General features: G+C 35.3%; 1 protein-coding gene across 5 annotated transcripts in view; it reads left to right on the forward strand.

The window, feature by feature from the left end:
* The window catches only part of KDM4C (lysine demethylase 4C), a 286,545-nt gene that overhangs the window by 57,111 nt on the left and 215,526 nt on the right, over positions 1 to 13,908 (forward strand). The gene's annotated exons all lie outside the window — the stretch shown is intronic.

Here is a 13,908-nt window from a genome sequence, read left to right on the forward strand (position 1 = left end):
TTCATTTGAAGTTGGAATTCTGATACCTGGAAAAGAACCATAAATGATTAAACTGAAAATAAAGTTTAAAGAAACAAATTCAACTTTTATCTTCTTTAATGTGAATATATGCTATACTACAAGATGATAAAGTACCTGTGAGCACAGAATAGATATTTGCAGGTTTTAAAGTCAGGTGTGCTTTACTGAATATACTTCAGAAAAAATTTGGTACATAGCATACATCTTTTTTAATTTTCATACGTAGCATGTGAGTAAATACACAACATGAAAGCACACAATTTGTCCAGTGAGTGCTTGTTACTGTTTTTCAATGTTGTACGGTTTTTCTCAGAATTATGGCTTAGGTAACCTTAGGTCAGTATGCTTCCCAGAACACATAATGCAGAAACATTTTCTGCATTGACATGGACATTATTGACAAAACCAAAATAACGTGATTTGCATAATATAATAGCTAAGAAAATTAGCTAATAAGCTGATAAGGCTGTTCAGTGCAAAATGAGGTTTATCAATTAAGTAATAACAGTTAGCTCTCACTAAACTCTTTCATTTGGAAGACATCATGTCTTGAGATTTTCTCAAAAAACAGAATTTTATGATCCTTGTCCCTGTTAATTATTATTCTTAATGACATTAAATATGCTTCAAAAAGGAAAAGGTTTGAAGAAATCTTTTTTTTTTCCATGTGCTATGTCTGTACTAATGGTAGTGAAAATACTGAAGACGTCAGTATGTATCTAGCATGCTCAGCTTGGTCTTAACCTTAAATGGGAAACTTGTGTTTTTAATAGCTCATGGTTAAAGTATTGACTGTGAAGTCTATTAAATATTTGATAGCTCAAAATTTCAGTAGATAACTACAGTGAAATGATGTTGAGAGGAATATGGGCGTGGATGCATAGCCCCTTTTGTGCTGGGTAAACTGACTTGTATTTTAAAAGGTATGGATGTGCTGCGGCTCTAAAATTTGCATACCTGAATGTCAAGAATGGTAAATTTTAACTTGGGGTGCAGGAAAGCTAGTGACACCTGCAGCTTCATCCTCTTCAGTGTACGGGCTTTGTATTTCTTATGCTTTTAAAAGAACTTCCTACTTTACTGTGTGCAGCAGCACCAGTACTGACCTTTTATGCCTCCAGCATGGCCTCTCACTTCTCATGTCATACCCTAAACTTAAATTCAGGATCAAAGTCAACAGAGTTAAAAGATAATTTGTTAAAGGTAATGAAGTTTTATTTCTTTACATCACTCCAAAATTACTTCTTAAATTCTGAATTTTTAGCTGAGTAGTCTTGGCATACACAGTGTAAGCACAGTTCTATTTAATGAAAACTCTAGCACACAGATAAACCTTCCTCTTAGGACATTGACTTACTTCCGTCCCCTGTGGTCTTTATACATACGCACAGTATTGTATGTGTACATACATAATATAAGAAATGGAAGTAGTTCTGTGGTGTTTGCAATTAAATGTTTGAAAGTTTCAAAGGGGCAGCTAAATCAATGACTCAGTGAGTCTCCCTCTGTAGAGAAATCTTTGAAACCGTTGTCAAATGTGAAGTCTAGTTTCTTTGGCAAATGCTGTTTAATGCAAAGTGCTTAATGTTTTTTTTTTTTTTTTTTTTTAATTGTAAAAAGCACACAAGAATTAAACTTTATATTTTCTTTTTTAAATGAAAAAGAAAATGCTAGAAAGTGTGAATAGGATTTTCTGTATTTTTACTGGAATTGTTTAAAAAGATGGATTAACAGAAAGGGAGTGAAATAGTTCATAATACTTGCGTATGTTGTTCATACTGTACAAATAGGGTAAACAAATTGAAAGGAGGGAAAGTAAATGGCTATCTATTAAATTGTAATTGTGTGGTACTTCAGAAGCATAAACAAGTTAGAGTTATTGCAAGTGGGGTATTCTGTTTCTTGATTATGGTGTTTCTCTAGAAAAACATGAGGATGGCTATTATTATTTTTATAACAACTTCAGGAAAATTCATGAAAATACTAATTAAAAAGGTATGAAGTCTGTCTGCCCAAAGGATACTTACATTTCAGTAAGTTTTATTTGATCGTCTGATAATTTCATAAAAAACAAAACAAAAAGCAAAACAAACAACAACAAAAAAAGTACAGCTTTACATCTCCATTTGTCATTCTTCAGAGTGCTGATGTTGTTTGTTATCTATTTCTTCTGTATGTTGTATGTACAAGAATTGTAATTGGAAAAAAAAAAGGTTTGGATCTCTTAGTTCCATGGTATTGTACTTCAGAAATTGCCTGTGTCAGCAAAATGCAGCAATATCTAGGTCAGTTTGTTGCTGTATTCTCATGAGAGAATATTGCATGTTGATGACTAATTATTTGTCTTCCTACAGCAACACATTCATTTTTACGAAATAGCTTCTAATTACTTACAGCTGGGTTTCTGTCTTAGAAAAAGTCCTGAAATACAGTCAATATTCGTTTTACATTAATTTGGGAAAAAAAAAAAAAAAAAAACAGGCAAAGATTTCCATTAAAGTTGTAGTAAATATTTAGGCTACGTGATAATATTGCTTTCCTGCATAAAATGAAACGATATTAAAGATTCTGTGAAATCAATTGCAAATGTTAATTAAATCAGAGATCATTTAGTCCCTAAGCAGTGTAAACTTTGGTTAAGCACACACTATAGATAAAAATTCCCCAAATGATTTTCTGTCGTTAAAAATGCTGAACTTGTAATCCTTGTTTCCGTATGTGTAGCCTGCCTACCCATCAACTCTGGGAGCAGGAACTTACCTCTGGCTTGTTTATTATTATTATTTTTTTTTTTTACGGTTTGTGTAAGACTTCCACTCAGGGGCAGCATATGAAAAGTAATACCAGCTGGCATCTCCAGTGTGCTGTTTGCTGTGACTTGGCTGCTGCTTCAAGCTGTGTTCTTACTTTTGTGAGTCAAGTGGGAACATCTGCACAGATGGGGTGAGAGGTAGAGGATGATGGGCAGGAACGACACAGGTCATAGAAAACATGATGTAGACAGAATTAAATAGAAGTAACATAGATTAGAAGAACAAAAAACAAGGGGAATTGGAGGAATAGGTGAGCTGTACTAAAAGTCCCAGAACTCCAGAGGAGAAAGAGCATAGTTCAATTTCCAGACTTTTTCCTACTGGCAAGAACATGCAGGAAGAGAAATAGGAGGTAACTGCTGAAAGGAATAAACCAATCATGCTTGGCAAATGCGTGCGGTGTGGAGGGATGTTGAAGTGCTGATTGATGTATGGTAATGGTGGGACTTAAAGACTCAAAGGGTAGGTAGTGCTCAGCTAGCAAGTACTTTAACTGTGCTTGTTATGTTGTATGAGGGTAGGAGAAGCATTCAAAGGTTTAAATATTCTTAATAGCCGTCATCCTATAATTACAGGTTGTTGACTGATATTTATTTTTGAAAAATTTAAATGGTAGAATGGGGCAGGTGGGATATTTCTTCAGATTTTTTTTTCTTCTTCCTAATGGAACAGCATTGGAAGTGCATTTTAAATTTCCTTGCTCCGATGTATTTTATTGCTCTTGCTAAAGCCATTGGGCCAATAGTAACTAGCTGTGTGTTTTGTAAGTATATACTTACACTTTGATTTGTTCAGAGTAACTTAAGTGCTGAAGAAGGAGTAATGTTCTGGTGTTCCAGTCACTGAATATAAATATTTGCACATAATTCTTTTATTTCTAATGAAATAAATATCGTTCTGAAGAGACTGGATAAAAGATACTTCACTAGTCTGAGAAAAATCTTGTGTTCCTTGAGCAGAAATTTAAATTTGTAGCTGTGTGAGCGGAGCCCCCTACTCTACCCTCTCAAAACGTTTGTAGACCATCTATGTTGATTAGTGTTCTATTTTTGTCTACTGTATTTTTTTTTAATGAATGTCAATGTTGCCCTCATACAAGGCCCTCTGTGCAAGACCTCTCATTTACAGGTGCCAAAATCATGTTTTCAGTCACGATTTTCACCTGTCCAAATTGTAGCTCCGGTGGATAGGGTTGATGAACTTTATACACTTTACTTTGATACTGAGAATCAGAAACGGATCTAAATTTTCAACAAAATCCTGTGCTTTCATGTTCAAGCTTTTTTTTTTTTTTTTTTTTTTTTTTTTTTTTTCCTTTGGCTTTTACCTTGCTGCTGTTTATGAATGTTGTTTGAAGAACCTAGATGTAGGCCAGTATTCCTAATTACAGGGGATCTTTTGACAAGGCACTTTGTCTGACCTTGCATAGTGTGTCAGGACTGCACGGTCCCACGTAACCTTGCTGGCTGAAGGATGTTCACAGAACTGGGTTGAGATGGAGGTTCTGTGTAGAAAATGTCCAGCAGTAGGGTGATCAGATGAGGGCTCTCTAGTTCTTTATTTGCTGGTGATTGTTTTAGTTTCTTTCCTTCCCTCTTCATCTTGGATTGAAAGCCCCACATTCCCCCATCTGCTGCTTTTCCGAATCCTCTTGTCTCAGTGTCTCACAAGTCCCTATCATCCCTTGCCCAAATCAATACCCATCCATACTTCCAAAAGCTTTCAGAGGAAGCACGGGCATTTCCAAATACTGCTCTACTGCGCTGTGTGTGTTTTCTGGGACCACTTGAGGACTCTCCTTCACTGTAAATGTATGTAAATTTTACTGCCATCTATCAGGGATAGAGTCACACTAGGTGATTTTAGTAGTCATTATAATGATTCCTTTGTACTGTAGCTCATTTCAGAACGTGATTTGTTTTCAGATGTTGAAGGGTTCTGTATTGGAAAGCTTTTTGTTCTTTAGCTGATGCGTAGAACCTGAAGAGAGAAGTCTGCTGACCTTTTCTACTTGAAACTGAGGTTACTTAAGTATTATTGCTCTCTTTCATAAAATTATATTGGTAATTACTCATGCATATTCTTTGGTGGTAGCTGCTTAGCAACGTGTTTTCTGTGGATAGGTTAGATCAAAGTGCTGGCCTGCAGGTTGTATTTTTCCCTTTGGTGGGATGAAGTGCAGTTGTTTTGATGTTAGGTTTGATGGATTTGTTTGCCACTGCATTCATTAGCTTCACATCAAAAAATTGACAGGCTGTTAAATGAAACTTTGGCTTAGATTTTCAGCTTGACTGTTTGGAGACATTTGTGAAGATATTTTGTTTTTGTGCTGCAACAGCCTCAAGCAGTTATGACTGTTTTAAAGGGAAGAAAAGTTATTTACTATCGTGATTTATTTGGGTAAAAGTAATTTTCTTGAGGATAGCTGTGCCCAGTTTATTTTATCCAAACAATATATTTGTTATGAAATGTGTATTGAGAAACAATATGCATGACTTAAATAATCATATCAGAGAAGAAATTATACTTACTGACCACACAAAAACAGTTTTCCACCTCTCAGGATTTATCAAGGTAAAACTTTGTTAAAGAAGGATGTTTAGTTGCTTTTGTTCAATAAAACTGTACAGTTATCTCTTAAAAAAAAATAAAAATCCACTAAATCCCCCCTTTTTTGGGGGGGAATGGAGATGAATGATATAAGGATTTAGGCTTAAAAAGAATCTTGCTACTCCTGCAACCATGTTTTAGTACTGAATGTCAGAAATAGCTGCAAGTGAGCTCATGAATGATTATTTCATCAGTTCATCTTACTAGTTTGAATTATGTTCTCTTGTCAAGGTAACTTTTTTTTTTTTTTTTAGCATACGTGTTGATACATTAGTTTGCAATGGTATTAACATCATTCAAGATGTAAAAGTTGAATGCATTTACTTACTAGAAATCATAATTAGCCTCCTTATATTGACTTGGCTGCTAATGAAATATTGCAAGGATTCAGGAGCCAGACATACTTACACACTTCCCATTTCTGGTCATGATGATAGCATGCCACATCCTGCGCATTCTGCAGTTGTTTTTTTTTCTTTTTTTCCTTTTTTACTTTACAATTGTAGTGTCGTGAGCATACTCTCAGCTTTATGGTTGTCATGGAACACTTTTTCTTTCTTTTTTTTTTTTTTAAATCTTGATGTTCTTTATCTTCTATTTTTGCCCATCTTACAGCTGTCTTCTATTTCCCTGGTTTGATTCCTACTTTCACAAACTTGGTATTTCCTGAGGACATCGCCTATAAAAATGTTTCTCTCTAAAACCTGGTTCTTGTGGCCTGAGATCTATTACTGTGATGGGGACAATGGGCAATAGCTTGCTTGCTTCCAGTTTTCTAGTTTTGTGACATATGTTGAGTGTAGAACTGTAACAGTTTTAGGAATATGTTACTAAAGGTAGTTTTAAAAGCCTTCTATAGCATGAGTGTCTGTACAATTCAGCTTTTTAACTTTGTATATATCCAAATGATACAGTGTGCATGCTGTGCAGTATCTTTATTTGTCTACCTGGTACAATCTGAATTATTTACAGTTGTTGTCTTTGAAGGTTCAGATGCCATCAACTCCTATTTCTGTATAATAATAAAAATATTTTCACCTATGAGCTTAATAGAATAATATTCTGTAGTTTTCTGAATCTTCCCATTTTGGTAGAGCAAGTAATAGCAAATTCATATTCTGAGACTTTTCATGACTGCAGTGCTACACTATGTGCAAGAAGCATTATCATCTGAGTAGTGTCTTCTGTGGTTTGGAAATTCATTGTACATTTCTGCTGAATCTTTTCCATCTGTACATGGCCAAATTCTTGTGTGTGATGCTACAGTATGTGTGACTAAGGTTATGTATGCAGGCATGTTTTTGGTACAGGACTCTTATGCCAGCTGTTCTAATTTACTAAATTAAAATTAAATCAATGGTGCTATCAAAATCCCTGAAATATTAAGGAAAATACCAGATTTTTAATGCAATTTTGAATAATAAAGAAGGGGAGAAGAATTTCTTAAAATATAATTTTAAATGTTAGAATATATGTTTGCAACTGAGTGAGTAGGAATGATGAGATCTAATTTTTGTTCGATTTTTTTTCTATGTGATATTGTAGAAGTTCCATTTTTCAAAGTAATGTATGTACCAATCTGGCATACTTGGTGGATTCCACCCCCCAAGTTGTTTAGAAGTTTTTGTTTTATAGCAGCTCTCACCAATGAACAAAATGATTTTTTTTCCTGAAAAAAAAGTCAATAATTTGCAATAAACTTGCCTTTCAGTATATCATTTATATGAATCTTTGAGTAAATCAATGCAGTTTGTCTTTCCTTACTTTTCAACAGAATGCAGATTATAATTATCTTTGATTTACTGAGAAAAAAACATTGTCACTAGGTACTTTCTTTTCCTTAGATTAATGTCAACCTGTAAAGAGAGATCACTTGCATTCCAGGTTTTTCCAGAAGGCAGAATTTCAGCTAAGAACTAGAAACTCACAAAATAGACTCTCTGAGCTTGAGTCAGTTGCTGAAATACAGGTGTCTAAGACCATTTGAGATGAATAAGGTATATTACTTTCTCTGTCAAGCTAGAAGAGTACTGATATTCCATGAGCTCTGTGTGGTACTGAGAGCTCAGGAAGGTGTCACAGATGCCAGAAAGTGGTTCAAGTGGCAGTGGATGCACAGGCAATTGAAGTGAGCCATCTGTCAGTGTATTCTCTTATTTATACGTTTTGTTTAAGCAGAAGTTGTGCTAAAAATTAATTGTGTTCTTGTACCATTTATCATATATCGTATCAATATCCTGCCAGATACTGCCTGGCAGCATGGATGTCTTTTTTTTTTCCTTATGTTTCCGTATGTAGAGAAAAAGCGTTGTATGAAAATCTCTTTCCCTCAGTTAACCTATTTACTTTCTACTGTGACAGCAGACAGGAGGTGAATCCTCTTGCAGCTGGTATTAGTCCAACTCTACAGTGACATTTAACAGTTCAGAGAAGTCAAAGACATGATACGAATTGTCTGTGATACAAAGGATAATGAAAGGTTTTGAGACTTGAGGTAGAGGATATCACAGGTTAGATTAGATGCTGTGTGAGAAGGCTCACACCAAACGTATTGTGAAGCGCATACTTGCAATTTTATTTCTTCTTACGAGAGTCTGTGGAAGTTCATGTAAAAATGAAGAAGAAAGATTGACTAGCAGTATTGAAGATTTGCAACAGTCTTGTCTTCATTTCCAACATTTGAAAGAAAACACTGTAAATATAAGCACAGAACTCAAAATCCTTGACTAAGTCTCAGCAATGACTTGTATGATTGAAGAAGAATAAGTGATATACCCCAATCCTGATGTAACTGCAGCAGAGCAAATAAAGTGTATACTCTATTTTTAGTACAAATGACCTTACATAGCCTAGCAGATACGTGAAACAGAAGCTGAACATAAGACCTCTCAGCTGCAGGTTTAGTGTCCCCACTGTGCTAGCTCCTTGAGTGACTAAAACTTGTTTATATACAGCAAGTTTTTTTTTTTTTTTTTAAAAAGTCTTAAGGTTTACAAGTCTACAATATGATCATAAATGAATTGTACATGTATAGCTTGTACTGGTTTTATTTTAGATAAAATCCACAGTAGAACATGATGCTATGCTTTACAAAATGAAGGCTATTAAAATATGTCTTGAAATCATTTTCTGAAATATTCTACAGACAAAAATGTTGAATTAAGACCTCAGTGCTTTTGTGGTTGTGTTCAGTTTCTAAGGTTTGTCTTTCTGCCCAAAGCATTTATAACTTTCAAGCTGATGAGAGAAAAACTAGAATCAATCACCTTGAACATGTTGTAATTGCTCACAGGATGTATAGTAACCTCCTAACTTGCATGCATTTTGAGTGAGATAAGTTAATCCTTTCTGTTGCTAGTTTATAACCAATACTGTCACCAAATAACTTAAGAGTCTATTTTAAGTTTGTTCTCCGTATTTAATGTAATCTCATGTATTTGTTAATATCTTCTGGTCAATGAGCACTGCATGCATAGACTTTAACAAAACATTCATAGATTTTAACGAAAAAATTCATTTGATCTTACATTTGCAATTCAACATCTTGTATGCTTTGGATTCTGAGGGAGAATTCTTCACGTTAAGTTTGTGTTACAGGTATGTATCCACATGAATAAAAAGAAGATTATGTCAGAGAGCCAGAGTGGTATTTGTGTCTAGGAAGCAGTCAAGGGACTGCTCTAATTCAAACTATTTGGCAAACGCTGGAATGAAAAATAAAAGATTGGTGTCATTTTGCTTATTTCTGGATTTTCCAGACTATTCCACCTGAGTTAGTTCAGTTACTTCTTCTGTGTATCTTAGAAAAGAACAGTAAATGCTGTGTGTTTGTAGTTTTTTTTTTTTTTTTTTTTTTTTTTCCAAACTATTAAGAGAAAACAGTGTATAAGAATGACAGAAGTCTGAATATTTTGGTGCATTATAATGAGCACTGTGGGAACAATCTGTAATGTATTAGGATGGGTCAAGATAAAGATTTCAAAATTTCTTCAAAAGGGAAAGTTACAGTCAAGAAAACTCACAAAATCTCCTTCTGTGCATAATTTTCCCTTTTTTATGTTGGTGGATGTTGATATACATGTCTTAGTAAGTGTATCAGCAGTTAATTTGTTAATCACGACATAAAGAATCTATCCTGAAATCTAAGATTACATAAGATACGAGAAAAAATCCAGATAGGTGGCAATTTGTATGTCTCTTGGACATCTTTGAAATGGACTGTAACATAAACCCTTGGCAAGTGCATTTGAAGTTCAAAATAATTTTGGTACTTTGTTGTAAATCAGTTACCTTGATGGTTGCTATATACATATGAATGAAAGATTGAACTAAGGAATTTTTAAAGGAGTTTTAATGGTGTCATTAAAATTACAATATAACAAAAACAGTTGTCATAGGTGATGCTGTTGATGTTCAGTGAAAACTGGGACCTCAGAGAGTCTAGACCCAACACATTTTGTCAATAAGTCTTTACAGATAATTTTATTTAAATAAAATCTAAAATGTATATTTGATCCCTGAAAGTGGAAACTTTTTTCTTTTCTTGTGTAGGTGAGGTATCTAATTAGATATAGCTTAGCTTCCTGTTTTGTCAACGTTATCCTGAAGAAATTCTCTGTATTTAGAAGCTGGAAGGAGTGCTGCCTTAGCACGTTTAATTGAAGCAAGTTTTACTTCTATTCTTGCTTCATCTCTTAATTCCCTCTAGCATGACAGTATGATAGCAAAGAGATAATAAGAAAAGGACAAAGAAATAATGTGCTAGAGTTTGCTAGCTTTATGAGGAGGAGTATTTCCAGTCAGACAAGGTGGACAAAAGAATTAGGGATAGTAGCTCTTGGTGTTACTGTATTTGTACATATTTCTTTCCTCCACCAGCATGAGAATACTGTTTACTTCACTAATGCAAACTCCAGCCATTACAAGAAAATCTTCAAGAAAGACTGTGAAAGAAACACAGATACCTGACTGTCTGCACATCATACAGCTACTTACTATGTCTGTGATTGCAAAGTAAGGTGGTTGAAGGTGGTGGAATTATTGAAATTCTTCTGTCATGATGTTGTGGTTTAACACCTGTAGGTAGCTGAGCTCCACCACACTGATCTCTCACTCCCCTTCCTCAATAGAACAGGGAGAAAAATAAAGTGAAAAAAGCTCATAGCTTAAGGTAAGGACAAGGAGATCACTCACCAATTACCATAATGAGCAAAACAGACTCAGCATAGGGAGATTAATGTAATTTATTGCCAATTACTAACAGACTAGAGTAGTGAGAATAAAAACAAACTGAAAACTCCTTCTCTCCATCCATCCTCTTCTACGTCATCCTTCCGAGTAGCACAGAGGAATGGCGAATGTGGCCTGTGGTCAGACCCTAATGCTTTGTCTCTGCTGATATTTAATCTCCACTTTCTTCCCTCCTTGAAGAAAGGACGCTGTTCTTCCCGAACTGAGCCTGCGGGGGCTGCCCACAGGCAGCAGCTCCTCAGGCACTGCTCCCACACGGCTCTGTACCACCATGGGTCCATCCATCCCCCAGGAGCAAACTGCTCCAGCATGGGTCCCCCACGGGTGGGCGGCAGCTCCCCCCAGACCCCCTGCTCCTGCGTGGGCTCCTCTCCACGGGCTGCAGCTCTGGCCCGGGGCCTGGTCCTGTGGGGGCTCTCCATGGGCCACAGCCTCCTCCAGGCCACATCCACCTGCTCCACCGGGGGCTCCTCCACCCATGGGGGGGACTTTCTGGAAGTTATTTTCTATTTGGTGTACCATAACCCTGTTTTCTTTCAAGAGTGTTGATGCAATCACACAAAAGTTATAATGGACAGATTGCGTCTATTTAATCTTCTTTATATGTCTGTTTAAGATTTGTGCTGCTCTGAATTTTTCTAGAATTGGTGCTCTTCTTCATGTTCTGCCATCTGAAATTGAAAAATGCCATTTCTACAGTAATCTCCAGTCTCAGGAAGCTAGAGGAGTGTTCTTTTACAGTTGTACAAAGTGTTCTTGACATTGTACAAGTTCTGGGCAAAGCAGGTAATTCTGGACAAGTCAGTTCAATGGCAGCCTATAAAATCCTGCAGGCTTGATATTTGTAGCTATGAGTTAGGATATCTGAGCACAGGTATTCTTACAGGGCTTTTCTTTCCGTAATGCATGCTCTTTTCAATAGCTGTTAGAAATTGCATGTAGCTTGTCATTATTTGAAGGTTATAAATTGCTTCAAGAGCATTCTAATTTAATTCTTTCTTTTAAAAATCATAAAACATTGGCTTATTCATAATTGTTATCAAGCTGTTCTCTATCATCTGCTGAATAAAAATGAAATGTTATGTTAATGTAACAATGATTCATACACATGTAAAATAGTCATAGATGACTATTGAAAGAAGTCTTGATCGTGTTTTGAAAGCAGTTTCTGTTCATGATCTCTGAATTCTAAAAATTCAAAACATCTTGTTAAAGAGAACATTTAGGGCACTAGATTCTTTTTGGCAATTACGGTATTTAGATTATTGTATATTTTTTTTTCTTTTGAAGTAGTCAGAGTCAGTGTTTATCAGTAAATCTGAATAAAGAGGTGCTTTACAATATGTAACTTAGAGGCTTTCAGCAACTCTTCTTTTTTTTTTTTTTTAATAGTGTTTGCAGTGTTAGCAGAACAGGCAGATGGTTTGCTTTGCCAAATTTTTGCCTGTTCTCTCACCTCCAACAAAAACAGGGTCTGTAAGAATAAAAAGAGGGAAGCCCATTTATCACTTTCTGATGGCCTGATCATCAAGAGGAGGAATCTAAGAAATGTTTTATGATCTCTACTACTATGTGCTAGAGATCTTTGGCCAGTGAAATATAGCAGTATGCAACGTGTCACAGGAGGGGGACAGATGTACAAACTTCCAATCAGATAACACATTGCCTAGCATATGCGCATATATTTATTTATTTATTTATTTATTTAAATCAAATCACCTCAGTGTTTGTTTCTCACGCTCACCAATGTATCAGAAACATCCCAACCATGCATTTCAGGCATATTTTTTTTAATGGTGGCATTTATTAGAATGTCTGGAGCATTTTTTGTTTATTAATGGAAAGATACGGGACTTTTTTTTATCTTTGCTTACCATTTTAGCATAGTATTCCATAGAGTGTTAAGATTGTATTTTCAGGCTCTTCTTAAATTTTCACATTTTTTTTTTCTCTGAATAAATAAGTTCATGCAGGTCTTGTTCATAACATAAATCCTTGTCTGTGGGGAAAATGCTTCCATGTCCTTCCGCGCACCTACAGAGTAACTTGCTTCAAAATGTATTGTAGTCTTTTGTATTATGAATATTTGAATATGTAGCTCATTAGGTCTTTTGCCTGGAAGAGAATGAAATCTTCCATGGTCCTTTTGTGGCTGTGGCAGAAATCTGCCTGCAGTACTTCAGAAGGGAGTACTTAGAAGGGCATTCACATCTTTCCTTTTGTGCTGTTGACAAACTTTTTGTTGTTTATTAGTTGCTTTATCTTGCAGATGTAATCTGGCAGACTTCTTAAAAGAGCTGACTTGTACACATTGTGGTTATTGAATGTGGTATTCAAAACTACAAGGTCTTGAATTTAATTGTAGTACAATCAAACTTTATTCAGAGGGTGTTTGTAGATGAAAACTTTCAAAATACTCTTGATTTTTCGCACTCTTGATTTTTCTTGTCTTGGTGTAAGGTAAAATATGGAAATAAATACCAGAAAAATCTGTTCTTGAAACATTTTTTATATGGATAAATTTAGTGCTAACTTTGTAGAGCAAGAAGGATTTTTTTAAGCCATTTTGACATAAATATATTCTGACAAGCTTCTACAGCTAATCAAACATACTTTTTCTTTTGGCTTTGGAAGGTGCTGAGCACTTCCAGGTCCTATTGACAGCTAGTATAATTTAAAATCTCTAAAAAGTAAGCAATATTTTATTTCATTTCAGACAGGATTTTAATCTTAATCATGATTGCCAGTGGGTATCTTGGAGCTTTTTGGCTTTGCAACATTTACAGGAAATGCTAGGTTTTTTTTTTTTTGGTTGGCAAATCCATGTTTTTTGTGAGGCAGGTAGGTCTTCCTGTGCCATGTTAATGACCAAGTACTTGTCTTGCACGGGGAGAAAGGTGATAATTTTAGTAGAACTGTTGCTTCGCATGTCACCGTAATCATCAAATGGAAAGTAATAATACAGTGACAGGATTGGCATGGAGACTGATGTGGATTTTTCTTTTTCTGTCTTTATTACTAAACTCCAATATGCAACAGAATCTGTATTTAGTTTCATAAAGGTAATGTGTCTAGCATGTAATGGCTAATTTAGAACAATGTGAAATTTTATCAGCTGCTGTGCTGCTTATAAAATTGTTACAGAACGGTTTGAATTGGAAAGCTCTGAATCCAAAGAGAATAAATTTAATATGAATGCCTTTAATTAAATTGT

The sequence above is a fragment of the Netta rufina genome (genome assembly GCF_964035555.1).
Source record: "Netta rufina genome assembly, chromosome: Z".
Taxonomy (NCBI): Eukaryota; Metazoa; Chordata; class Aves; order Anseriformes; family Anatidae; genus Netta; species Netta rufina.